Below are 25,142 nucleotides of genomic sequence, written 5' to 3' on the forward strand. Positions count from 1 at the left end.
GCCCACATTGTAACACCTCTGCCTCCGACTGCGTTCTGGGCTCCCACGTAGAATCTGTCCCCAGGTCCTGCTGGTCCAGCCAGACTCGTCTCTTGAATCTCTGCCCCCCTCTCTCCCACTCACTGAGTCGTACTGAAACTGCCTCACGGCCGGCCTCTGCCCGCCAGTCTCCCCACTTCACCGCAGGGATGGTCCTGAGACACTGCCCACCGCTCTGCTCAAACCCTGCGCTACCCCTGCTCACAGCGGCACCCTCTTAGGACGACACTGGGGTCACCTCCTCCCACCTGCCTGTCTAGGCCCGGTCCCTGCTCCTCCCACGGCACGCGTCTGCCTGTGCACACCCAGGGGCCTCTGAGCCGTGATCACCTGCACGTGCACACCCGGGGGGCCTTTGGAACACGCTCACCTGGGATGTGCGGGCGTGTGGGTTTTGCTCCACCTCTTCCTCTGCGCCAGGACGCTTGGAGGACCCCAGGCAGCACCGCCGTCACCTGTAACATCCTCCTCTCCCCTCCCCAGTCAAACCCACGGTCCCCTCCTCTCTCTAACCCTCCCCCGTGCGTACACCACGCAGCCTCCCAGCCCCCCGGGAGGGCACCTGCCCTGTCTCCTCTCGGGGTTATAAAGACTCTGAGAGCAGGTGTCCCCAACCCCTGCGAGGGTCCCACCCAAACTGAGCATGCACACGCGGGCTGAAGTGAGTCACGAAGCCAGCTGCGATGAACAGAGACTTGAGGGGCCCCAAAACGCAGACCCTAATTCCAGCTCCGAGCACGGGGGGGCCCATTCACCCTCCACCCTACTCAGACCCCAAAGTGGCAGAACTAAATCGGCAGACCCGAGTGTGAAAGAAAGTGTTCAAGTCCAGCAAAATCAGGAGGAACAACACAGTCCTGAGGGAACGACCGATGAACCCCTGAAACGAACGGGAGGAGGAGGGGGGAGGACACATTGCCCGGCCGCTCCCCCCACCCCCCACCCCTCGTCTCTCAGCCTCTAGTCACTTGTGTACATGCAGCTTGATCATCAAGCGAAAGAATAAAAAGTCCCCTCTGAGTCCCAAAATGCGCAGGAACTTCAGCAAGGCAGGCACACAAAGGACAGGAGCCGCCCGAGGCGGGGGGGAGGGGGAGGGGGGGACGGGGGGGCCCTGCGCCGAGTGTGCGTCTCCGGGGTGAGAAGAAGAGACCATCGAAAAGGAAGCGGAACACGGGGAGCCTGGAAGAGAGGTTCTCAAGCCGAGAGAGCAGAGGATCTAAGCAGGAACTTACACACATGTCTATTTTGCTCCAGAAATTATAAATAAAATGCCAACAGTTCAGGCACAGGATTTGAGGGGCTACCGGAATTACTGCAGCACCTGCCGTGTGCCAGCCTCCGAGGACCCAGAGGTGAACAGGACACAGGCCTCTCCTTGGAGGAGCACAGAGAGGCTGCAGGGGAGACCCGAGAATGAACACCAGAGGATGCGGGCAGCGTGACGGACGGTGTGGCTGAAACGGGCACGAGACGGAGGAGGCGCTCACAGGACAGTTTGTCGAGGTCGACTTTATTATGTCTTTTCTTTTTATTGGAGGTGCTGGGGATTGAACCCAGGACCTCGTGCGTGCTACGCACACGCTCTACCACTGAGCTACACCCTCCTTCCATCAAGGCAGACTTTAGAACAAACAAAAGTCTTTGCCGCCATCATCCTCGCAGCCCCACAGACACCGTCCCCCAGGGACGAGTTCCCCGATGGTGAGACGTGTCCTGCACAGCCCTGTCAGGACCCCCCAACCCCCACTCTGGGACCCAAGGAGACATTTCTAGACTGTTCCCTGGGAACAGTTTCAGGAGTGTCAGAAAAGTGTGGTTAGGGGCATACAGCCGGCGATCAGTAAATGCAGGTTTAACTGACCTGGTCTGGGGATTCGTCCTGACCGTCTACCCAGGAAAGCTGCCTCATTTCTGTAAACCAGAAATTGACCCCGTTTCACCCTCTGTCAGTCTAGGTGTGCTGAGGAGGGAACACCCCCAAAACTGAGAGTGGCTGAAAAAGCTCCCTGATTTCTCATGCGACGTGGGAGGCAGGGACCGGCCGGCCGCTCCACCCCACAGGTCGGCAAACTGAGGCCCATGGGCCAAAGTCAGCCTGCTTCCTGCTCTTGTAACTGAAGGGCTGTTGGAACACAGTGAGCTCCTTTGTCAACTGCTTTTCTGCAAACCACACAAAACCCAGAATATTTACCATCTGGTCCTTTATAGAAAAAGTATGTCAACCCCTGGTCTATGCCCGTCACTTCACTCCAGGACCAGTCGCCCGGGGAGGAGTTCCAGAAGGTTCCACAGCCGTAAGTCAGTGGCCTGGCATGAAATTACATGCGAGTGACACTCGGCTTCCACTCACAACTCATTGGCCAGAAACCGTCACGTGGCTCTCTCTGCCCGACCCCTGGGGGGCCAGAGGTGCAAACAAATTACTAACGAACCACAGAAGTGACTGCCACACACACCCTTCAGATTCCCTTTTCGAAAATAAAGGATTCTGCAAACCCTCGAAAGCAATCTATTCCAGGTGACCCAGGCGTGGAAGCAACCTGGTCTGACGGCCTTCTCGGGAAACTCAGGGAAAAGAGTCAAGAAAGAATGAGGACATTCCTCCAAAAGAATAAAAAAAATCACACACACACACACCCTTTTTTTGATTAGTATTTTTCCTTATTCAAACCTCTTGGCACCCACATCTCTTTGCAAATTTCTCTCCAGCCCTTGAAGAGAGTCTTCTGTCCCCTCCTGGACTGGGAGCAATTTCAAATCTGATTTACTTTGGTCACTAAGTACAAGCTGTGATTCCACAAATGGCCCTGAGTGACAGGCTTTACCCTGGTCAGCGCTCTGTTCCTGCCCCTGAGCTAAGCCCTCTGCCCCCTGGGCAGCACTCACCACCTGGGTTTTAGGCTCTCAAATGCCCTCTCTTCCCTCCGTTCTCTCCCCTGGCCAGGCTTTATTCGCTCTCCCTCCATCCCTCCAATTTCCTTTTACCCCATTGTCCCCACTCCTGAAACGTGCACTCACCTCCCCACCACTCCAGACCCCCTCCCCCATCGCCCAATTAGGAATCACTCCAGACCCCTCTCCCCAGCCCCCCAATTAGGAATCACTCCAGAATTCCCTTGAATCATCAATGGCTGTTTGTTGCCTTCTCTTCAACTCAAACTGCTTATTTCTTCTTTTTAATACATAGAGCACCTTCTGTTCAAATTGCTGGAGGGCCTTGGAGGGTGAGGTGTACTTGCAGTTTTTAATGAGTCCAATTCAGTGTAGACTCACTTTTAAGTTCTACGTTTAAAGTCTTTCATTCGCTTCACAGATGAGGGGGAGAAACGTACCAGCGCATGGCATTTCCTACTTCACATCTTAACCTGGAGCTATTTCCTGGTTCCTACTGTGATTCCAAGCAAACATCAAAGAAGACACCAGATCCACTTGTGAGGGAGAGACAGCGCAGGAAATAGGAAAGCATCTGAACGCAGAGCCAACGAACTGAGAAGTCTAACGAGATCACCCAGCATGGAACGGTTTCTGTCTCCTTAAAACTGTATTTGTAAATGTTTTTTTCTAAGAGATAAATAAGCAGATTTCTGGATGACAGAAATGTTTCCTCTTTGAAGCTTTAGGCAAGATGTTTGCGTCTCAGCTCGCTCTCTTTGCAAATGCCTATACGGCAGGCCTTAGATTCCTGAAAAGGCCGAGCAAACTGCTGGCACGCGGCTTCAAAACAGGCAGAGCGCCTCGCCCATCACCTTCACCTCCTGAAACATCACACGCATACGCACCCGCACACGCACAAACACTTCTGCCTTACACAGGCGCCTCCTTTCACCATTTCTCTGAACAACCACTGCCCTGAATGGGCTCACGGTGGAAAACCAAGCCAGGAAGAAGAGAGGCGATGGATCTGACGCCAGGGTCCCGTTTTACACCGATTCCTTTGTTTTAGATGCCAGATCCAAGTTAGGCTGCAGTGCGTCTTAGCTGTAAAGCTGTCATAATAATAACTCCGCCGCTTTCTGTTTCTGAAAAAGGAGAGCTTGGCATTCACGGCAGGGCACCGTTGGCCGAGGTGGGTCCGAGCCAGAACCCAGAAACCTCTGTTCAAACGAGCCCGACTTGAAAGCGCCATTCAGCCGTCCAGGGCCATGTGCAGAAGCCGCACAATAGTAAATTCAGCAGGGACAAGAGCTGTCCTCTGCCGGGCCTGGCCCCGTTCCGAGCGTAGGGGATTAGGACAAGCTGCCCACACGGTAATTAACACGACAGGGACAACCCCCAGGGGCAGGGGCCCTGGCCGCGGCACAGAGGAAGCGGGGTCTGCACACACCAGGCTGAGAATCCCTGCCTTGTCTGGGGTTCGGTGACGGTCACCTGCCCCCACTCACTGGCAGAGCTTAATTAGCATTTGGAATCTCCGAGAGTAGAATACGAATAGAGAATGTGGTATGAAGTATTTTCTGGAAGTACTTTCCCGACGTATTCCAAGTGCTGCTTCACGGAACGGCTCTAAACAGACTGATGCGCCGTACACGACCTCCGGGAAATAGCTATGCTAGAGAAGGTTTTCAATGTTTTGTATTTTTTTATTTTATTTTATTTTATCTTACTTTATTTTACTTTACTTTTCTTTATTTTTATTGCCCCTGGTTTTCACTGTACAATTTACCTTCAGGCCAAAGGTCTTAAGAAACATTGATACAAATCTTTTAAAAGATTAAGTTTTATCATGCTACTATCATAAAAAAAAAAAATATGAGAGCTGGAAACGAATTTCACAATTGCAGACTAATGCTCTCATTTCAAGGTAGCACGGAGCGAGACCCAAAGAGAGAAGATGTCTATGTTGGGACAGACATACAGCAAGCTGGGTGGTGGCCATTTTCCCCTGATGCTCGACCCAGGGTCCTGTCATCATTTTATGCTAAGGCTTCTTGTCATCGTTAGAGGGAGAAAAAAAAAAAAAAACAAAACGAGAGAGGAGAAGAGATGTGATGGGAAAAGCAACTCCTCTGGCAGTCTGCAAAAAGGTCACCAAATGTTCTCATTTAAAATTCACACGAAATTTGAAAGTGAAATACAAGCAGCAAAAAGCTCACAATATGTGAGTGAAAAACAGCAACAAGAAATTAATGTTGGATGGTCTAGCCACACAGGTCAGTGAGATGGGAAGAAATAAACAGGATTACCAGGAAAACTATAGGAGACCAGCGTTAAGGTTTTGGTGTGACAGAAGAAATGCCAAGCCATGGAACATAAGATTGGTACGTCTGACTACCGTATCGTTTTATACAAATGTAAGACAAAAAAAAAAAATCCACAGAAAGTGAAGGACGGGACAAACTAAAGACAATATTTGCTACATAAATAAAAATCCAAAATAGCCAAAATACATAACAAACATCTATAAATCAATAAAGAGGAATCAACTCTCAGCCAAGTGATATGAAAAGAGATTTTACAGAAAAGGAACTGAAAACAGCCAGGCAACATACGGAATGGTGTCCGATTTTGCTAACAGCGACCGAAATGAAAACCAGAACAATAAGGAGACACTGTCACTCATGGAACTGACATTATTTTAAAGAGTTTATCATCCCAAGCACCGAGGCAAGTGGAGGGGAATGAGAGCCTCACACGTTGCTGGGCGGTCTCGACCAGCACAGGGGTTTTGGAGAACAACTGGTTGCTTCAAAAAAATTCAGAACTTGCAAATGCTATGATACCGTGCTTTCATTTCTGCAAACCTTTTTCTAGAAAAGTACTTGTATGGGTTCATCACAAGACGTGTGCAAGTATAGTGAACCCATTATTATAGGAAACAGCAAAAATCTGTGAACAAACTAAATGTCACCAATGCAGGAATGGTTAAGTAAGCTGCGACACAGCCCAGTGATGGACTCATTTGTAGCAGTTAAAAGACTTATCACTGCAGCTCTGTGCTCAGTAGCTGAGAAATTCAAGCATTATATTTTTTAATTTTTTTAATTGAGATATAGTCAGTTTACAACATTGTGCCAATTTCTGGTGCACAGCACCATGCTTCAGTCATACATGAATATACATATATTCATTTTCATATTCTTTTTCACCATGAGCTACTATGAGATACTGAATATGTTTCCCTGTGCTATACGGTATAAACCTGTTTATCTATTTTATATACACCAGTCAGTATCTGCAAATCTCAAACTCGCAGTTCATCCCTTCCCTGGCAACCACGAGTCTGTATTCTACGCCTGTGAGTCTGTTTTCAAGCATTAGTTAGAACAGCAAAGTATTTAGAAACAACCTAACTGGCCCCATTCGAGAAATTAAGTCAATTATGTAACATTCATATGAAGAAACAGTGAAAAGCTATTGAAAGGTTCACAGAAAGTTTGCAATTCTATTTACAAATGTCTGTGACAAAACAGTGAAGCAAAGAAAAGCAGGAGAGAAAATTGTTTACACAGAATATAATACATTTGGAGAATAAGAGCCTTAAGTGGAACTAGAAAAAAAATGTTAATACTGGTTCTTCCTTTTTGGGGGGGGGGGGCGGGGGGGTAATTAGGTCTATTTGGTTTTGGAGGAGGTGCTGGGTATTGAACCCAGGACCTTGTGCATGCTAGGCATGCAGTTTACCACTTGAGCTATATCCTCCCCCCATGGTGGTTCTTTATATTTTCTGTTTTTCAATTATTTAACAATGACCTTGCATTCCTTTTTCCATTACACAGAGTGAAATAAAGAAGAATGTTCCGTGCAAAGGACAAAGCGTACATAAAAGTGAGACGTCAGTAATTAGGAGCGGTTTATCCTATGACAGACCCCAAGTCTTCTGTATGCAAATGAGGTCAATGACCCATTCTCAGCTTTAAGAGAAAAAAGAGAAAGGATTGAAAGTGAAAAAAAATGACACTTCCCTCAACCCAGCAGAGACCCCAAACAGATAGGACGTGTCCCAGCCATAATTACCCTCCCAAGTTACTGGGAATGTAACTTTAACAAATTACCAAGGGAAAAAATACACTTCCACCAGCCTTGCCCTTCCCGATTCAGCTCAATTTCATGGTGCGTGACTGCCTTCTATTTTATTGTCACTAAGGCACCAGAGAAAACAAACAGGATGAAGACTACCATTGTTAACAGACTTTTTAAAAAAAATTTTTTTTCTTACAGCTTCAATGGGTTATTTAGTTTCAACGGCATCTGTTGACAATGAAAAATGTAACCACCATAGCTATAAAACTGCTTTGGTGGTAAATGTTTAACTGTGTTTCCATTTCAATTAAAGACAAATTCACTTTCTATCTTAAGAAAGAACTGTTCCCGGGAATACAGAGAGGTAAACAATCCACAGTGATGGTTGTCCCCCAGCTCCCTGGAACTCTCTTAAAGCAGGGACCCTTCCCAGCAGGGACCCCAGAAGTGCCACTTCCAGGCAGTTTTGGTCTTTCAGGGGCGGAAAGGTAATCACAGAGAAGAATCCATCAGTGCCCCCTGCCCGGTTCTCAGGAAGTTCTCCGGCTCTGCCGGAGTTCACAGAGAAAGAGGTGGTCCTACACGCCCTCCCTGCACCAAAGAAAGCAAGTTTGCAGCAGCGGACACCTCATGAACGCTTCTCCCGCAGACGTGAGCGTTACCAGCAGCCCCTCCTCCCCAGCGTGGCTGGACATGGCGGATTTCTCTAGAACCCCAAGAGGCAATTTTCACTGCACACCTGGTCTCCTGCTACGGATCGGGGAAAGGAAAACCAACGGAAACCCACTGTCTTCCTTGGAGAAGAAAAACAACAGAAGCGCCTCGGGCAGCATCACCCAGAAATGCCGCTCAGAGAACCCTCGGTCTCAACACGATCTCTCAGCAAGAAAGGGCCACAGCAACCTGAGGTGCTGAGCAGCACGTAAGGGAATCGTAATCATAAGTGAAAACCTGAATGTCGCCTCGGATAAGGAGAAAACGGACAGCCACACCCGTAAGTCAGCCTGCTTTCTCACAACTTGGCCAGTGTCTGAGAGCTGGCAGCTGGAGAACAGGGGCCAACTCTGACCCTCAGATCGTCTTCACTGGGCCCACTCAACACTTGTCAAAACTTAAACTAGTGTCTGGAGAATTCATACAAAGATATGCATTTCCATGTGTCTGAAACTCAACTCCCCTTGCAGGATAGACTGTGATTATACACAGGATGATCAAAAAAAGTCGCCTCAGAGAACTGGAACTTCTTTTATCTTCCTGAGATCATTTACTGAGCGCTTACTCTCTCCCCATACGGCATTAAAAACTTCAGGTAATTATCTCACTGAGTCCCCACAGCAAGCCTCACAGTAAATATTATCTTGTCTCCATATCACAGGTGAGAAATTGAGGAACAGAGAGACTGAGTCACCTGTCTGAGGTCACACAGCTAGGAAAAGACAGGGCCCGTATTTGGACCAAGATCTGACCCCAAAGACTAATTTTCAAGGACTGTTGTATTTACCTCCCTACAGGGGATTCAGACAAATCTGCAAGCCATCCCCAATGTATAGGTAATATTCCACTTCCCAATCCTAGGAGTACTGGCTTCTATGAAATTTAAGCTCTCTGCTATTTCTGTTTCAGACAGCCAACATCATCAGCTTTCCCAAAGGCAGTGACAGCACACGGACACCAGATTTCACAGCAATTTCCTCTCGCGAATGCCTTCTAAACCTCCTGTCTTTTCTGCTCCTCAGTAAATCATGGTCCGGGCCCCTGGCAAAGCTATTGCTTTATTTGCTGTTGCCTTTGAAACGGGTAAAAGTGGACTCCAAATGAGGTTCTGGGGAGAAAAAACAAAAGGTACCTTGAAATTCTCTTCAAGGATCCATTTTCATGTGCCTAATTGTGTGCTTGGGGTGGAGAAAATCCGTTTGAGAGGGGAAAAGATCTTCAAAAACACTACATTTGGATTCAGGTCTTTAAGGTGGATTTCTGCAGAGGGAAGAAAGTGGTGAAGAGACGGTTCCCACAGGCTGGGCTGCTCTTCCCGTCTTACTTCATTTAAACCCCACAGTGAGACCCAAGGAAACCCCCACCTTGCAGGAGAGGTGCGGAGAGAGCGCGTCATCTGACGAAATCCACACGGCGGGTCAGAGACGGAAATGCCACCACGGAACCCAGCTCTCCGCCTCCAAGCCCCAGGCTACACCTGCTTCTAGAAAGCTGCCCTCCCCCTGGATCTGAGTAACTCTTTCCAGGTGACAGCGGGGGCTGCTTCTGCCACAGCCCGAGGGTGGGCGGTGGGCGGTGGGCGGGGGTCTCAGCGCCTGAAGCCCGGCAGACGCCCTCAGTGGGCGAGACCACTCACACAAGTGTGGATCTGGAAAGCAACACTCAGCTCATTTGCATGTAGAAAGGAGCCCCGTTGAAACCTCAGCCTTTTTTATCAGATCACTATGTTTTTCATCATCTGTCTTTCCTGTGTATTGATCACAGTGGTCCAAAGGTTTATACCCAATGGGGGCTTTACATCGTTTTAACACGGAAACTTCCTGTTTGCATGGTAATCATACAGGCATATTCTTTGCTACTTATTTATTTTAAAACACATCACTTTCTAGGTCTATCTTGATACAGAGGTGGGTATTAATGATATTAATTCCCGCAGCATTTACAGGTCACTCCCTCTGGGCATGCTCTGATGGAAGCGGTTCAAACAGATAAGGCAGTTTAACCCTACAACAGCCCTGTCAGGTAGGTACAAATTTTTCCCCTGAAGTTGAGGAGATGGAGGCACCAGGAGTTCCAATGACTTGTTCAAGGTCACGTAAACTAACAAGTGGTGATACCAAGAAATGCTTCCTCAAAGAGACCCCCCACTGTGGGCTTTGTGATAAACGCCAACTAACAGCCAGCCCCAGTGTGATTCCATGATTTACAATAAGAAAGGTATATTTGCTCCTCATCCCTGTTTCTGGCTCACAGCTCCTAAAACCCTTGGAATGTCCTAAGCGATGAGACCAATAAAGGTGTCTTGTTCTATTGGTGAGGTGACTTTCGGAACTCACCTGAGGATGGGGGCCGGCTGCCAGGGGAACCAACCATGCGATTGGAGGGTTGGAGATTTCAGTCCCACCCCCTTGACCCTCCGGGGACGGGAGAGAAGCTGAAGGCTGAATCAGGTGCGAATGGTCAGGGATGTTTAGTCAGTCATGCTTATGTCGTGAAGCCTCCAACACCCAAAAGGATGGGGCTCAGAGAGCTTCTGGGTTGATGAATGCCTGGAGATTCGGGGAGAGTGGTGCCTGGAGAGGGCGTGGAAGACTGACGTCCCTTCCTCACACGTTGCCCTGTGTACCTCTTCCATCTGGCTGTTCCTGAGATCTGTCCTTTTATAATCTGGTAAGTAAAATGTTTCTCTAATGCTTCTTTGTGACCCACTCTAGCAAATTAATCAAACCCAAGGAGAGGGGTCATTGGAACCTTCGATCTATGGCCGTTCCCCCAGGAGCACAGGTGACAACCTGGACTTGCAGCTGGCATCTAAGTGGGGGAAGGGAGGGACAGTCTTGTGGCATCTAATGCCGACTCCAGGTAGAGCACCAGAACTGAGCTGAACTGGAGGACGCCCAGCTCGTGTGGGAGCATTGCTTGGCGGTGGTCGGGAAACCCCCACTGCACACACGCGTTGGAATTGGGTTCAGAATTTTTACCCAGTTTTGGGAGGGACAGTAGGGAGTGGAGGGGACTGTGGAAAACAAGAGAGCGCCCCCTTGTGAACTGGCCACAGGCAGCATCGGCACTTGTGGTCACTCAGTATCACCTTGACTCCACGTGACCAGACCTTCCAGCATCTCCAGAGATGCCTGAAATGTGTGTTTTTAGGCATATCTCCTGACTTTTTTCAATGTTGGCACATATTGAAGGGGGAAAAAAATCATTCAGCAGGTCAAACAAAACAGGTTCCTGGTCTACCAGTTTGCCACCTGGATGCAGGAGACCCAACTGAACCCATGCTCTCGTGGCCCCTGTTCCCATGTCCGCACAGCTCAGGAGACTTGGCGGGCTCTTGAAATCAGAGACATCTTTGCTTGGCAACTGTTTAATCAAAGGGGAGATGCAAGATGCTTTTATTAACTGGATAGCAATAGAGCACCCTAATGAGTCACTCAGCATCGAAGTGCATCAAACTCATCAACGCTGTTTTTATTTTTTGAAAATGATTAAATATCATTTTCTTTCCCTTTATAGCAAGACCCAAGTGACAGCCGATCTGTCAGCTTATCTGCTGCTGTCTAACTACAGCACTTTGCATTCATTATTTCCTACTTAAATCATTCTTTTAAAAGGAGGAATAACTCAGTCCTGCCTCTTGACAGCAGAGAAGTGAAACGGTGTGACTTTTCATGAGATGAGTGTTTCCCCGACAAAAAACACCAACAGCAGACCCATAAAATTAAGCCAGAGGAACATTGACCCAAAATAAGATGTACAGGGACAAGCTTCTGGAAAGTTCCCCTCATTTCAGAACGTTAAGGAACTTCCCACCTGAAACACAACTTGCTGATTGGCGCAACCACTTTGGAGAGCAGTTTGGCAGCGTCTAGAAAGCTGAAGATACATACCACCAAGGATGCTGCAGCCTCGTTTCTGTGACAGACCCTGGAACTTGGGCACCACGTTTTCCCTTCTCCAGTCCCCAGTAAGGAGTAAATTTTGCACAGCAACTCAGAAAAATCACACATGAGGGACACGGAAGTTTCATGAAATAGTATTTCCCCTTAGTAAATGTTACGGACTCTGAGCTTTTCTATTCTATGCTAACCTCTATTCCATTTCCCTTTTTTTTGGATGTGTCACAATTCATTAATTGGGTTGCAACGTTCGGCTTAAGAACCACGACCCCAGAGGACCTAGTGCACGTACTTAAGATGGCATGGACAAGGATGGACACCAAAACCCACCAGAGCAAAAAGTGTAGAAACAAAAACAAAAACAAAAACAAAAAAACCAGTCATCCATCAACAGAAGAACGAGTCAACAAATTACAGCTTATCTGTCTTATGGAATATTATACACCAGGCAGTGGAGGCGGGGCCGGATAAAACAACAGGAGATGCACAGACCAACAGGGTTGAGTTTAGGAAAAGTCACACTGAGCGGAAGGGCAAGTTGCCTTGTGACAGCACAATGTTGTTTATGCCATCACACTGGAGGTTAGGATTTCAGCACATAAATTTTGGGAGGACACAAACATTTGAACTGTAGCAGTATCTACATAATAGAATTACATGGACATTCGTAAGAAGGTTAAACATGCAATTCAGGAGAGTGGTTAACTTTAAGGAGGAAGGAGAATCCAATAGGGATAATTTTGTTTGGTTGTTTTTTGGTTTTGTTTTGGTTGTTTTTTTTTTTTTGCTTTTGGTTTTTTAAGCTCTGCAGCAGATTTGGGCAAACATCAAAGTGCGAGGAAGCTATGTGGTAGACAGATGGATACTTGTTACAATATTCTTTACATATTTATTTCTTTAATTTAATTTTTTATTTTTATCCAATTTTTAAAGGTTACTTTCCATTTAGAGTTATCACAAAATATTGGCCACATTCCCCACATTGTACAACACATCCTTGAGCCTACCTTACACCCAATAGGCTGTACCTCCCACTGCCCCACCCCGATCTGTCCCCCCACCCCTCTGTTAACCGTCAGTTTGTCCTGTGTATCTGTAAGTCTGCTTCGTTTCTGTTATATTCACTAGTTTGTCAAATTTTTGAGATTCCATGTATAAGTGATATCATATAGTATTTGTCTTTCTCTGTCTGACTTATTTCCCTCAGCAGAAGGCCCTCCAAGTCCATCCATGTTGCTGCAAATGGCAAAATTTCGTTCTTTTTTTTTTTTCCATTACGTATTTAAATAGGCTTGCAATCGTTCTGAAGTTAGAGAAAGAAACGGAAAGGAAAAAACCTGCCCACCAAGAGAGCAGAAGGCAGCCAGCTTCCTCGCCGCGCGGACCACAGACCTGCCCGGACGGCGCGGCCTCAGCGCGCCCCTGGTTTCCCGCTCTGCTCTGCTTCTCAACTGCGGGTGTCTCAGCTTTGCCTCCTGGGTGTTTAATGAGTCCTAACTCTCTGGGACTGAATCTGGAGCTGTTGCTCATTCTCACAAAACCGTGTTAGGATCCTTTCTTCTAGAATATCTATGCAGATGGAATTGTAAACTCCGGAATTATTAGCTTTGAATCCTTTAAAAATATGTTTAAGCCTTAAAAAACCTCACGCCAGGGAGCAGAGTGGAGCTGATTCCTATGGAAGGGTTTAGTCTGAAAGACCATATGGATGGTTAAAAATTACCTGTAAGAAAGCGCCTTTGCATATCTCTTCAGCTGGTGCTGAAGCACGTCATAGGTGACTTTTGCCAAGAACTTCTCTCTCTTTTGTTGTTGTTTTGGTTATGGAAAAACACACATAACCATTTGAAAGCATACAATTCCTTGGCATTCAGGGGATTACAATGTTGTGCAAATACCACCGCTGTCCAGCTCCGGAAGTCTTCCATCACACTACAAGGAAACGCTCTACCCATTACGCAGTCGCGCCGAATCCTCACTCCCCCCCCTCCCCCGGCCCCTGGCAACCACTCATCTGCGTTCTGTCCCTGTGAATTTGCCAGTTGTGGACATTTCCTATCAATGGAATCAGACACTGTGTGACCTCTGGCATCTGGCTTCTTTCACTCAGCATCATGTTTTCAAGGTTCATCCACGTTGTAGCAAGTGCCAGTGCCTCCTTCCTTTTTGTGGTTGCATAATATTCCATTGTATGGAGGGACCATGCTTTCTTAAATCAACCAAGGAGGGGAGACATCTCTATACTATCAGCTCAATTTTTCTGTAAATCAAAAACTGTACTGAAAAATGAAGTCTACTAACTTAAAAAAAATTAAAAAAGACAGCATCTGGGAAGACGGAGAAGCGACTTCAGGGGTGGAGGGCCGCACATCCCTCCTGCAAAGAGCAGCCAGTGACCTTGAACAGTCTTGTGTGGACGCAGGATACACACTGCTCACCGCCAGCAGAACGTGGGGCCTCGCTGTGCCTGCACCACGGAGAGCAACAGAGGACCTTGGCCATGGAACTGGATAAAATCAAACAAAATGTCCTTTCAAAAGACACAGAGGTTTCTGCTCAAACAGAAAAGGCAATCCGGCATAGTACCTTTTATGTAGGTTTAAAGGAATTGATGCTTAGTGCGGCAGGCTGCGTTAAAATAACACTTTCAAATCACAGAGAATTTTCTCCAGGAAACTACAAGGAGGCAGGGGTGGTGGGGAGTGGGGGTTTGGGGGAGGACCACTCAAAGGTTCCTTTGATTGCTTTTGTCAAGGACTTGCAGCAGATCTGAGGGAGGTTTCATAGTTCCAATGGTCGATTTGGTCAATGGCATCTAATAATATCATAATAATAAATATGTCAGAGTAAGTAAATAAATACAAAATCGTGATATAGGAAAATGATTTAATGGAGCGGCTGGGGTTTCTGACAAATCCCAACAGAGTCCTTCCCAAGAGCATCAACTTTGCAGGTTACCCTCGGTTAGTTTCGTCCCCGCCCATCAGAAGTCTCGTGCGAAGGCTCCGATCTCAGATCACCATGCCGGCTGGCAGACCTGTGGAAAAGAAAGCCTCTCCTTTCCTCTGGCTCAGTTTCTGCCTGCATAAGGGAACTACAGAAGTTAAATCCTACAGGAGAAATAAAATATGCTCTCAGTAAGAAAGGGCATGTGTGAACCTAAATGATACTTGGAGTTCCTGGGAGAAACTCTGTTTCTGTTTCACAAAGGACCTATAATGCATGAAGCTGGCAATGCACTGATTAGGCCGGAGCTCCCTGGAGCCTCGAACAATGTGGCTGAAATCGGGGGTTTGGGGAGGCCACCAAAATCTCGCCGAAGTGTTGCTCTTCAGTGAAGTTTCTCTTCGGCACCCCCTTGTCTCTTTTTGAGGTAACTCTGGTTCTGGGGAAGGAGCTGTGGGCTTAGAATTACCTGACGTGTATTTGTCGCCTGGCATGTAGTAGGCACACATCTTAGAGTCTGGGTTCAAATCCCAGGGCCACCAGTCATAGCTAGGTGGCTGTGGGCCCTTAATATCTCTGAGCTTCACCGTCCCCATCTGCAAGTGCGGCCAGCAGCGCTACCTTCTTCACAGGGATACTGTGACAGTTCACGAGGTTAATATATAGCAGACAACCTGGCACACAGTAGGTGCTCATTAAGTGTTGCATTTCATAGGATCTGCTTCCAATACCCTCTGAACACTCCTCCCCCATTGGCACCTCTTCTAGACTCTTCCAAGTGACCCCATCCAGGTCCACCCACCCCAGACGCTTCCTATTCTGAGACTGTCCCAACCACTGGCGAACTTCTGCATCGAAGAACATTCCGGAAAATGAGTACGTTACAGTCTCAGTATTATATAAAGAACGGCTTAATGGGTCAGCTTCTCAGAAATGTGTATGCTTGAACTTCTACTCATCCTTTAAGGACCAGTTCCAGGGTCACCTCCTCTGAGGTGCCTTTCCCTCCAACAGAATCCACTGCATCCTCTTGGTTCTACTGCTCTTGGTCTCTTGTCTGAAAACTGTGCAGAGCGCCACCTACTGGCTGAGGTCGCTCTATTGGCGGCGTCTGTCTCTCTGGTACCAGAGTTCTGAGCATCTCCACAGAGAGACAGTCCTGCTTCTAAAAAGGCTGTAAAAGTCAAACCAGTTGTTTAGACTTGCTGAGACAGGCAACAGGGAGCCACTAGGTCGTGATGAAAGCCGTATTTTAAGATTAGTCTGGCAGCAGGTAGAACGATGGATTAGTAAGGAGAGACCACAGTCACAGAGGCCGTGGGGCAGCCACAGGGCCGTTCTAGGAATGAGCTCCGTGAGCCGGCATGTTGCCAGGAATACAGTCCTCAGCCAGCGAGGCCCTCCTGGTCAGCAGGAGGACGCAGAGGCACTAAAGTAGGACACCCTGTTTTAAACAACCACACCTGCAGAGCCGAATGTAAGTATTTCTGCTCCAAGCCAGCCCCACGGAGAATCAGGGAAACCTCTTACTCATCTAAATGGAGCCACTTTGAAACCTATGGACTTATTCCACACATGACATCACTACTCAAAAATGTACATTTGACTAAGAGACGGAAGAGACAAGCCACATTCTGGGAGAAGGCATTTACAAAGCACATAACCAATAAAGGATTGGTATCTAAAATATGTAAGAACTCTTTAACATACAACAATAGGAGAAAACAATTTAAAAAACGGGCAGATCTGATCAGATACAGCACTAGAGGAGATATCAGATGGAAAATAAGCACATGAAAAGATGCTCCACGTCGTATGTTATCAGGGAGCTGCAAATTAAAAAAAAAAAACCACAGTGAGAAACCACCGCACGCCTATCAGAGCAGCGAGAATCCGAAACACCGACAACCACATACCAGTGAGGGCTGGAGCAGCAGGGGTTCCGATGCAGTGCTGGTGGGAAGGCAACGAGGTGCAGACAATTTCGGGGAGAGTTTGGCAGTTTCACGCAAAACTAAACAAACTCTTACCAGAAGATCCGGCAATTGCGCCCTCCTTGGTGTTTACTCAAAGGAGTTGAAAATTTATGCCCACACACACATACAAAAAAAAGTACGCACACAGATGTTTATGGCAGCTTTATTCACAAATGCCAAAACTTGGAAGCAATCAAGACGTCCTTCAGTGAGTGAGTGGTAAATAAGTAGTGGTTCATCCAGACAAGGGAGTATCACTCAATGCTAAGAAATGAACTATCAAGCCATGAAAAGACACGGAGGAAACTTAAATGTGTATTACCAAGTGAAAGCAGCCAATCTGAAAAGGCTAGATACCCTATGATTCCAACTCTGTGACATTCAAAACTATAAAGATAATTAAAAAGATCAGTGGATACCAGGGGTTTTGGCAGCGGGAGGGAGGGAGGGGTGAACAGATGGAGCAGAAAGGATTTTTAGGGCAGTGAAACTATTCTGTATGATACAGGAATGGTGGGTACTTGTCACTAGACATTCATCCAAACCCAGAGAATGTACAACACAAACAGGGACCCCCTAATGTATATTAGTTAATAAGAATGCATCCTTAATGTTGGCTCATTAATTGTAACAAATGTGCCATGCTAATAAGGGCAGATATTAATAATGGGGAAATTGTATGCCTGGGAGTAATATGAGAATTCCCTATAATTTCCACTCAATTCTTCTGTAAACCTGAAACTGTTATAAAAAAAAAAAAAGAAGAAGTCTCTATTTTTAAGTGTATATTTGAACACTCTGTATCAGTCAGGATAAACTACAGCATGCTGTGGTAACAAATAAATTCACACCTCAGTGGCTTAACAGGCTTGTGAAAAGATGCTCAACACCACCAAGTATCAGAGAAATGCAGATCAAAACCATGATGGGGTCTCCCCTCACACTGGTCAGAATGGCCATCCTCAAAAAGTCTACAAATAATAAATGCTGGAGAGGCTGTGGAGAAAAGGGAGCCCTCCTACACTGCTGGTGGGAATGTAAATTGGTGCAGCCACCATGGAAAACAGTATGGAGGTTCCTTAAAAAACTGAAATAGAACCATATTATCCAGCAACCCCATTTCTGGTTATATAGTTGGAAAAAAATTAAAATGCTAATTCAAAAAGACACCTGCACCCCAATGTTCATAGCAGCAGTTTTTACAGCAGCCAAGACATGGAAACAACCCAAGTGACTATCAACAAATGACTAGTTTAAGAAGTTGGGGGGGGTGATGGAATATTACTCAGCCATAAAAAAGAATGGAATCTTACCATTTGCAAAACATGGATAGACCTAGAGAATATTATTTATACTTAGTGAAGTAAGTCAGACAGAGAAAGACAAATGCTGTATGATATCACTTGTATGTGGAATCTAAAAAAATAATACAAATTGAAACTGAGCAGGACCCTAAGGGGCCCTCCCGGGTACAGAAGCCTTTCCACGTCCCCTGTCTGCTGTTTGTAGAAAAGCTGTAGTCTCCCAGGCCCCTGAGTCACAGAAGAGCAGGCTCACACAGTTAATGGCTAGGACAAGAGTCACAGGATGGGTAGTTCCTCCCTGAAGGACAATGGATAACTGGTGCACGTCCCTGGGTTGTTCTGCAGACACTGTAACCGCCACCAGAGGAAAAAGGCTAACTGCATGATGACCAGACTGTGGCCACAACACAAGCCTCTCCCATCTTGAGCAGGACTGAATCTATGCTTTGCACAGTTCCAGGAACTGGCCTTAAGAAAATGGGAAGAAACTGACCCTGGAGCTGAAGGTGAACTGAGCTTAAAACAATCAAGGCGATGCTGCCCAGACCACGCACGACCAGTTTCCAGACGACTGTCGGAGCTGACTGCTGCTCTGCAGGTAGCCCCGCCTGCACACTCCTGAAGCTTCCCTTCAAAAGCCCTTGCCCTCTGATCAGCAACTGGGAGACAGTCTGGGGGGAGGCCAGTCCACTGTCTCCCCAGGTCCCTGGCTTCCCAAATAAAGCGTCTTTCTTTTTCCACTAACACTTGTCTCTCGAACATTGACTTTTGAGCCAAGAGCAGCTGAACCTGAGTTTAGTTCTGATCTGAGTCGGTAACAAACTGACTCTACTGCAAAACAGAAACAGATTCACAGACACTGAAAAGAAACTTATGGCTACCGGGTGGGGGGAGGGGAAGGAGGGAGGGATAAATTGGGAGGATGGGATGAGCAGATTACACACTACTATATATAAAATAGATGAGCAACAAAGATCTGCTATACAGCCCAGGGGACTATATTCAATATCTTGTAATAACCTATAATGGAAAATCATCCATATACACATACATATCTGAATATATATTCGCACATATATCTCTGAATCACTTTGCAGTACACCTGACAATAACACAATATTGTAATTCAACTATACTTCAGTTTTTAAAAAATGGCTTAAGATGACCAAGGTTTAACCCCCGCCCACACTCTCCGCCTTTGCCAGGCCAGCAGTGGGCACTGCCCCGTGCAGTCACGGACCAAGCCTCTCCCCTCAACCACACGTGAGTCGGGCTCCTCCGAGCCGTCCCTCCTCCCCGCCATGGCCCTGTCCTAGCCACACCTGCGGAGCCCAGTGAAAGCAAGTCTGCCAAGTCCATGTAGACGAATCCCAGCCCATCCCTGGTGTCTGATCACTTTCCACATCTGATCAAATTCCTCGAGCCCACGCTCGATGTCCGATCACTCGGGCCGGCCCTCAGCAGGACTCTGGCTTGGTCAGTCTCGCCAGAATCCCCGCTCCCTCAACATCTGCTTGTAGCCATTTGCCATCCACTGACCCCACGCCCACCCTGTTCCTTGGCTGTGAATCCCCGGCCGTCTTTACTGTACTGGGCGTGGAGTCCAGGTCTACACTGAGGTCTCTCTTCCCTCCCTGCAGTGGTTTCTGAATAACACCTTCCTCTACCACTTGAACCAGTGTCTGGCTCCGGTTCTCCGGCAGCACTCAGAGGCCAGGCTGATGGGATGTGGGGTGCTCTGACAAAGCCTTTTATGCGTGCTGCTCGCTCCCGCACCCTCCCTCCTCCAGGTGGGAGCCCTTGATTCAACTGGACAACATAAGACCAACACCATCACTAAAGCCACAATATAACAGTAATAATAAATAACTAAAGACAGCAAAATGGGGGAAGGCATTTGCAGTCAAACACAGAAAAAAATTGTTAAATTTCACCAGAAACTGTCAATGCAAATTAAGCCTACAAGAAGACAGCCATATTTCAACTGTCCAATTATCTTTTTAAGGCTATGCCCGGTGTTGGCAAAGGAATTGAGAGCCGGGCGCCCTCACACAGAGCTGGCAGCGTAAACTGGCAGGGAAATTTCACAAAAGCATCAGAAACTTAAAACGTGGCCATGTCTTTTGACCCTACCCATTCACTGCTAGCTTTCTCTCCTAAAGACTTACCTACAGGAATATCCAACAGACATTTAACGTTTAAAAAGAAAAAAAAATGTTTAAAAGGGGGAAAAAGATAAAACATCATAAAAATGTCAAGCAGCAATGTTCTAAAAAGGAAAAAAATGAAATATGATAAATGAATAGAATATATCTCTACAATACTGATGGAATATTAGACCACTTTTAAATGTTACGTTGAAAATTACAGGTTCACTGAAAGGCCCCATTAATCTTGAAACAGTTGGGGAAAAAAAGGTTTATGTGTGCATTTTTGTATTTTGAGGGGAAGAGAATCCACCTCTTTTATCAGTTTTTCAAAAGGGTTGATAATCATTTTTCAGGCTAGATACCCACTGATGTGCAAAGATGTTGCCACATATTTATTCTACATTATTACAGAAAACAAAAGCTTTCAATGCGAAACAAATTGTAACACTGACAACAATTAAGTATCTGTGTACATCATATACATGTGAACACATACATACAGATACACTCATCAAAATATTAACAATGGTTACCTATGAACCAGACACTGGCTCGGAGATGGCTTTTATCGTCTCCATCTCACTCACTTGTAGTTCCTAAATTGTCTACGACTGAAAAACCTACTACTTTTGAAGTAAGACACCGTCTGTTACACTTAGGCTGAAACTGGCCAGCAGCAGAAATGCACAAAGCACTTCCCACTGGTCAGGAAAGAGGTGAAATTTTTTTTTTTAATATTTCTTTTTTTTCCCCCTTTTCTTCTGCTCGTCTGGTCCCTTTTAGGGGAAGAGGCGGGGGTCCTCCGTTTCCGATAGGTGAATTCTGTTGCCACTTTCTAGAGAGAATTACAAACGAATCCCAGGGCACGATGCATTTCTATACATCAAACCTGGGTTTTGAACTATTGTGACAGGTGCCGCTTACCGGTCTCCAGGTGTGCAGGGGCAGGTGCTATTGTCAACCCAAGAATCTGGCATCGTAAGTCCCTTATTTTCCAATCCTAAAATTGTCTGAACAAACAAAACACCTTTATCTTCTTACGGTGCTTAAATTCATTATTTCATTTATTCTTGTATCCTGGGAATTCTCAACCCTGGCTACACATTAAAATCACCTGGGAGGTTTTTTGTTGTTTTTTTTTTTTTAAAGGCAACGTCTGTGACCCAGTTAGGGGTAAGGTCTATGGAATGCGTGCTTTTTAGAGACTCGCAGGCAATTCAGATACTCATCCAGGACTGAGATGCCTTGATCTACCCATTCGACGCACGGGCATGAAGCCGCTGTATCCGTATCCGGGGGGTGCTATGGCAAATTACCACAAATGTAATGGCCTAAAACAACAGAGATTTATTCTCTCACGCTTCTGGAAGCCAGAGCTCCAAAATCAGGGTGTCAGCAGGGCCTCCAGGGGAGGGTCTGTTCGTTGCCTTTTCCAGCCTCTGGGGGATCTAGGCGCTCGGCGGTCTCCCAGGCTGTGGCCACACCCCTCCATCGTCACATGGCTGCTCCTCCGTGTGTCTGTCTCATGAGGACACGGCATCGGGCTGAGGGTCTGCCCACATAATCCAGGATGATCTTACCTCTGTAAAGACTCTCTTTTCCAAATAAGGAAGGACACATGCACAAATTCCAGGATCCAGATGTAGGCACATCTTTTGAGGGGCCACCACTCAGCGCTCTACAGCGCCAATTTCCACGTGCTTGGGGGCCTCCCAGTGCTGTGGGCGCGGCTTTTCCGATGCTCAATGCTCAACTGTTACATTTCGCAAAAAGCAGTGAGTTCATCCGGTTAGTTAAAATGGTGATCCCTTCTTCTGCTCAACTGGTTATAATGATTTCTGGATTAGAGCAGGCAGGGAAAAACTCCTGAAACACTGCATCCAGGTTTTCAATGAGGGCAACACGTCACTGTAAACATTCAGCTTAGATCTTGATTTCACCTTCGACTGGGTTACCATCGTGTGGCGTGTGCCTACTCCTGTCCAGAAATCTATTCTATACCACTCAGCCATAAAAAAGAATAAAATAATGCCATCTGCAGCAACATGGATGGACCTGGAGAAAGTCATTCTAAGTGAAGTCAGCCAGGCAGAGAAAGAAAAATACCATATGACATCACTTATCTGTAGACTCTTAAAAAAAAATGACACAAATGAACTTACTTACAAAACAGAAACAGACTCACAGACGTAGAAAACAGACTTACAGTTACCAGAAGAGAAAGGAGGTGGGAAGGGATAAATTGGGAGTTTGAGATTTGCAAATACTAACTACTATATATAAAATAGATAAGCAACAAGTTTCCACTGTCTAACACAGGGAACCATATTCAATATCTTGCAGTGACCTGTAATGAAAAAGACTCTGGAAAGGAATACATGTATGTATACGTATGCCTGAATCACTGTGCTGCCCAGCAGACATTGACACAACATTGTAAACCGACTAGACTTCAGTAAACACACACATACAGCAGTCTATTTCAGGGTTTTGCTTTTCCATCCTGTGGAGAAGCACCAGCTCCTCCTTCCCTGGTGCACCTCCAAGCCGTTCTCAGTTTCTGTTCCAACTTTCAGTTGAGAACGAGCTTTGCACTGCGGTTTCTGACCACACAAAAAGTTGCAGCTTCTTTCCTCCGAGGTTTGGTCCCTGCAGCCAGACAGAAGCCGTGGAAGGACCAACCGCATCGCAAGCGCGCTGGTTGCACGCGGTTTCCCCACCGCCCAGCTTTCACCTTCTTCGGCTCCGCGTGGTCCGTTCTGAAACACTTTCAGATTTGTTTCTTTTTCTGCTCTCTTCCCTCTTCTGGCCACACAGCTCTTTATCTAGTGGTCTCCATCTTCATGACTCACATTCCCTGACAATGAGTGCACGTTAAGATATTTCAAACTAAGACCTTTACTGCTTTCCTAAGCGAGCCCATTCGGTCTTCCCGTGCGACACATTTTTAATTCTTATCACAGAACTTCAGGCAGTTTGTACGTTCTATTCTATCAAAAACCCTATTCCGCCCAAGGTTGTCACAATTCAGAGATTACAGCATTTGGCAGGATGTTCTGTTAGGGACAGATTCATAGAGTCTCTTTGTTAGCCGGGCAAACACGGTCCATGAGCTTGTATTTAACACCTCATTTGAGCTCACAATTCAACAAAAGAAGTATAAAAAGAAGCAATTACTTATTTAGATTACCGAATGGATTTTAGAGGGATATTAGATAAGCATAAACTGTCATGGCAAAGCCACAGTCCCCGGCCCCCTTCCGCCCGGGGAGGTCAGACGTGAAGCGAGAGGAGACGAGGACGTGGGAATGTGAGAGTGGCTCGTGATTCTGCCATTCTGGTTGCGTGACTACTTTTTCTCTTGTAGCCTGTTTTTCTCTCTTCTAGAGAGAATGCAAAATTGTGCAGAACCAAAAGTGATTTGCAGATACTACTATATATAAAATAGATAAACAGCAAGTTTCTACTGTATAATGCAGGGAACTCTACTCAATATCTTGCAGGAACCTACACTGAAAAAGAATATGAAAAGAAATATGTGTATATATATGACTGAAACACTAGAAATTGACACAACATTGTAAACCGACTATACCTTAATTAAAAATAAAATATAAAACACGAAAAAAACCCAAAGTGATAACCATAGCCTGCATTTTTCCTTCAGTTTAAAACATCACCACTGGATTACGCGTTATTTCAACAAATCAATTTCGCATGTGTACACTGCACACCTTAGAGAGACACAGACAGTGATTTCTGAGGGTGGAAGTCAGGGTGTCCCACTGGGACGAGGAGCCTAGGGGCCCTTTCTGCTTGGGCTTCATTCATGCAGTACCTAAGGGCATCCGTTGAACAAAGCCTACTGGACAAACACACCAGGAACCAAGAGGAAGTCTGCCAGTGGGGTCAAAACAGAGATCAAGATACAACCCTCTCTTACAGCAGAAAAGAATGTAACGATGCATTTAAGTGTGTTCCTGGATAACTGAAAAATGGTGCTCTACACTGGAATTGGACACATTGTAAACTGACTATAACTCAATATAAAAAAAAAACAGACAAAACCCTCAACAGGTCCCACCTTGGAGGGGTGTGGCAGACACTGCTTGCTGACCGCCATTCTCCCACGCTTCTTCCCTGGCCACAAAGACCACCTCCCAGTACAAAGCATGAAAACAACACCAGATATTCACTGTCCCAGACTACCCTGCTTCTCCAACAAAGGCACGGAACCCACCACTTACCGAGGAGATCTAAGGGGACGACTTCCAGGGAAAGTCTTCTTTCCAGCTGGAAAGGTCCTCTCCCCTGGTAAAAAGAGATACACGAGGAGAAGCTCCCCGCCCTTCCAGTCTTTGTGGTCTTTGTATACAACCAGATAAGTCTGTGATGCCTGGAGCTGCTGCAGCCATCTTGCAACCATGAGGAAGCAAGCTGGAGGTGGCAGCCAGAGAACTGGGCACAACGGAGTAGAAAGACAGAACAACCTGGGTGATACAACGGTGCTGGTGGATTGAGCAACCAGCTACCTCCAAATTTCTTGTCATGTGAGACGACAAAACCCTTTCACAGCAGCCACCTCTAGGGGGCATTCTACTACTTACAACCAAGCAAATATAAAAGTCCTAGGCTCTCTCCACGCATCAACAGCTCAGGATACGGGAGTGTTGAGCCAACAGATACGGATGCCCAGGAAAACCATGGGTCACGGGAGGTCGTGGACTAAAAGCTCTGTCAAGGGGTGTAAAGGACGATGACCAGAATGTTGAGTTTGGAGGGAGAGGGACCCAGGCCACCTGATCAACATTCCTAATAGAAGGCTTTTTGATCACTCAACCTGAGTCACTCTTTCCCTTTGAAAAAGATCTTCCAAAGCAGGCAGGACAGAGTTCAGCTGAGGTTGGCTGGGGTCAGCCAAGTAGAGACGGCACTCAGCCTAGAATGCCGCTGGAAATGCCACTGGAAAAGGCCTGCCCTGCCCAGCGTCCCTGTATCTCCTGCCCCTACTCGCCCACCCGCCCCTCCTTCATTCACAGAGCACCCTTTCAGTGCCCAACACCGGGGACCTCAAAGAGTCTCCCTGCAAGAGAAGATGGTGACACAATTGTGACAATAGAAGGTGAAAAGTAAGGGGCTCGGATGCCA

General features: G+C 46.7%; 1 protein-coding gene across 1 annotated transcript in view; it reads right to left on the minus strand.

Moving 5' to 3' along the window:
- The window catches only part of LOC116661015 (transmembrane protein 132B-like), a 221,307-nt gene that overhangs the window by 46,170 nt on the left and 149,995 nt on the right, over positions 1 to 25,142 (minus strand). The window lies entirely within an intron of this gene.

This window comes from Camelus ferus, chromosome 32 (assembly GCF_009834535.1).
Source record: "Camelus ferus isolate YT-003-E chromosome 32, BCGSAC_Cfer_1.0, whole genome shotgun sequence".
NCBI classification, from domain to species: domain Eukaryota; kingdom Metazoa; phylum Chordata; class Mammalia; order Artiodactyla; family Camelidae; genus Camelus; species Camelus ferus.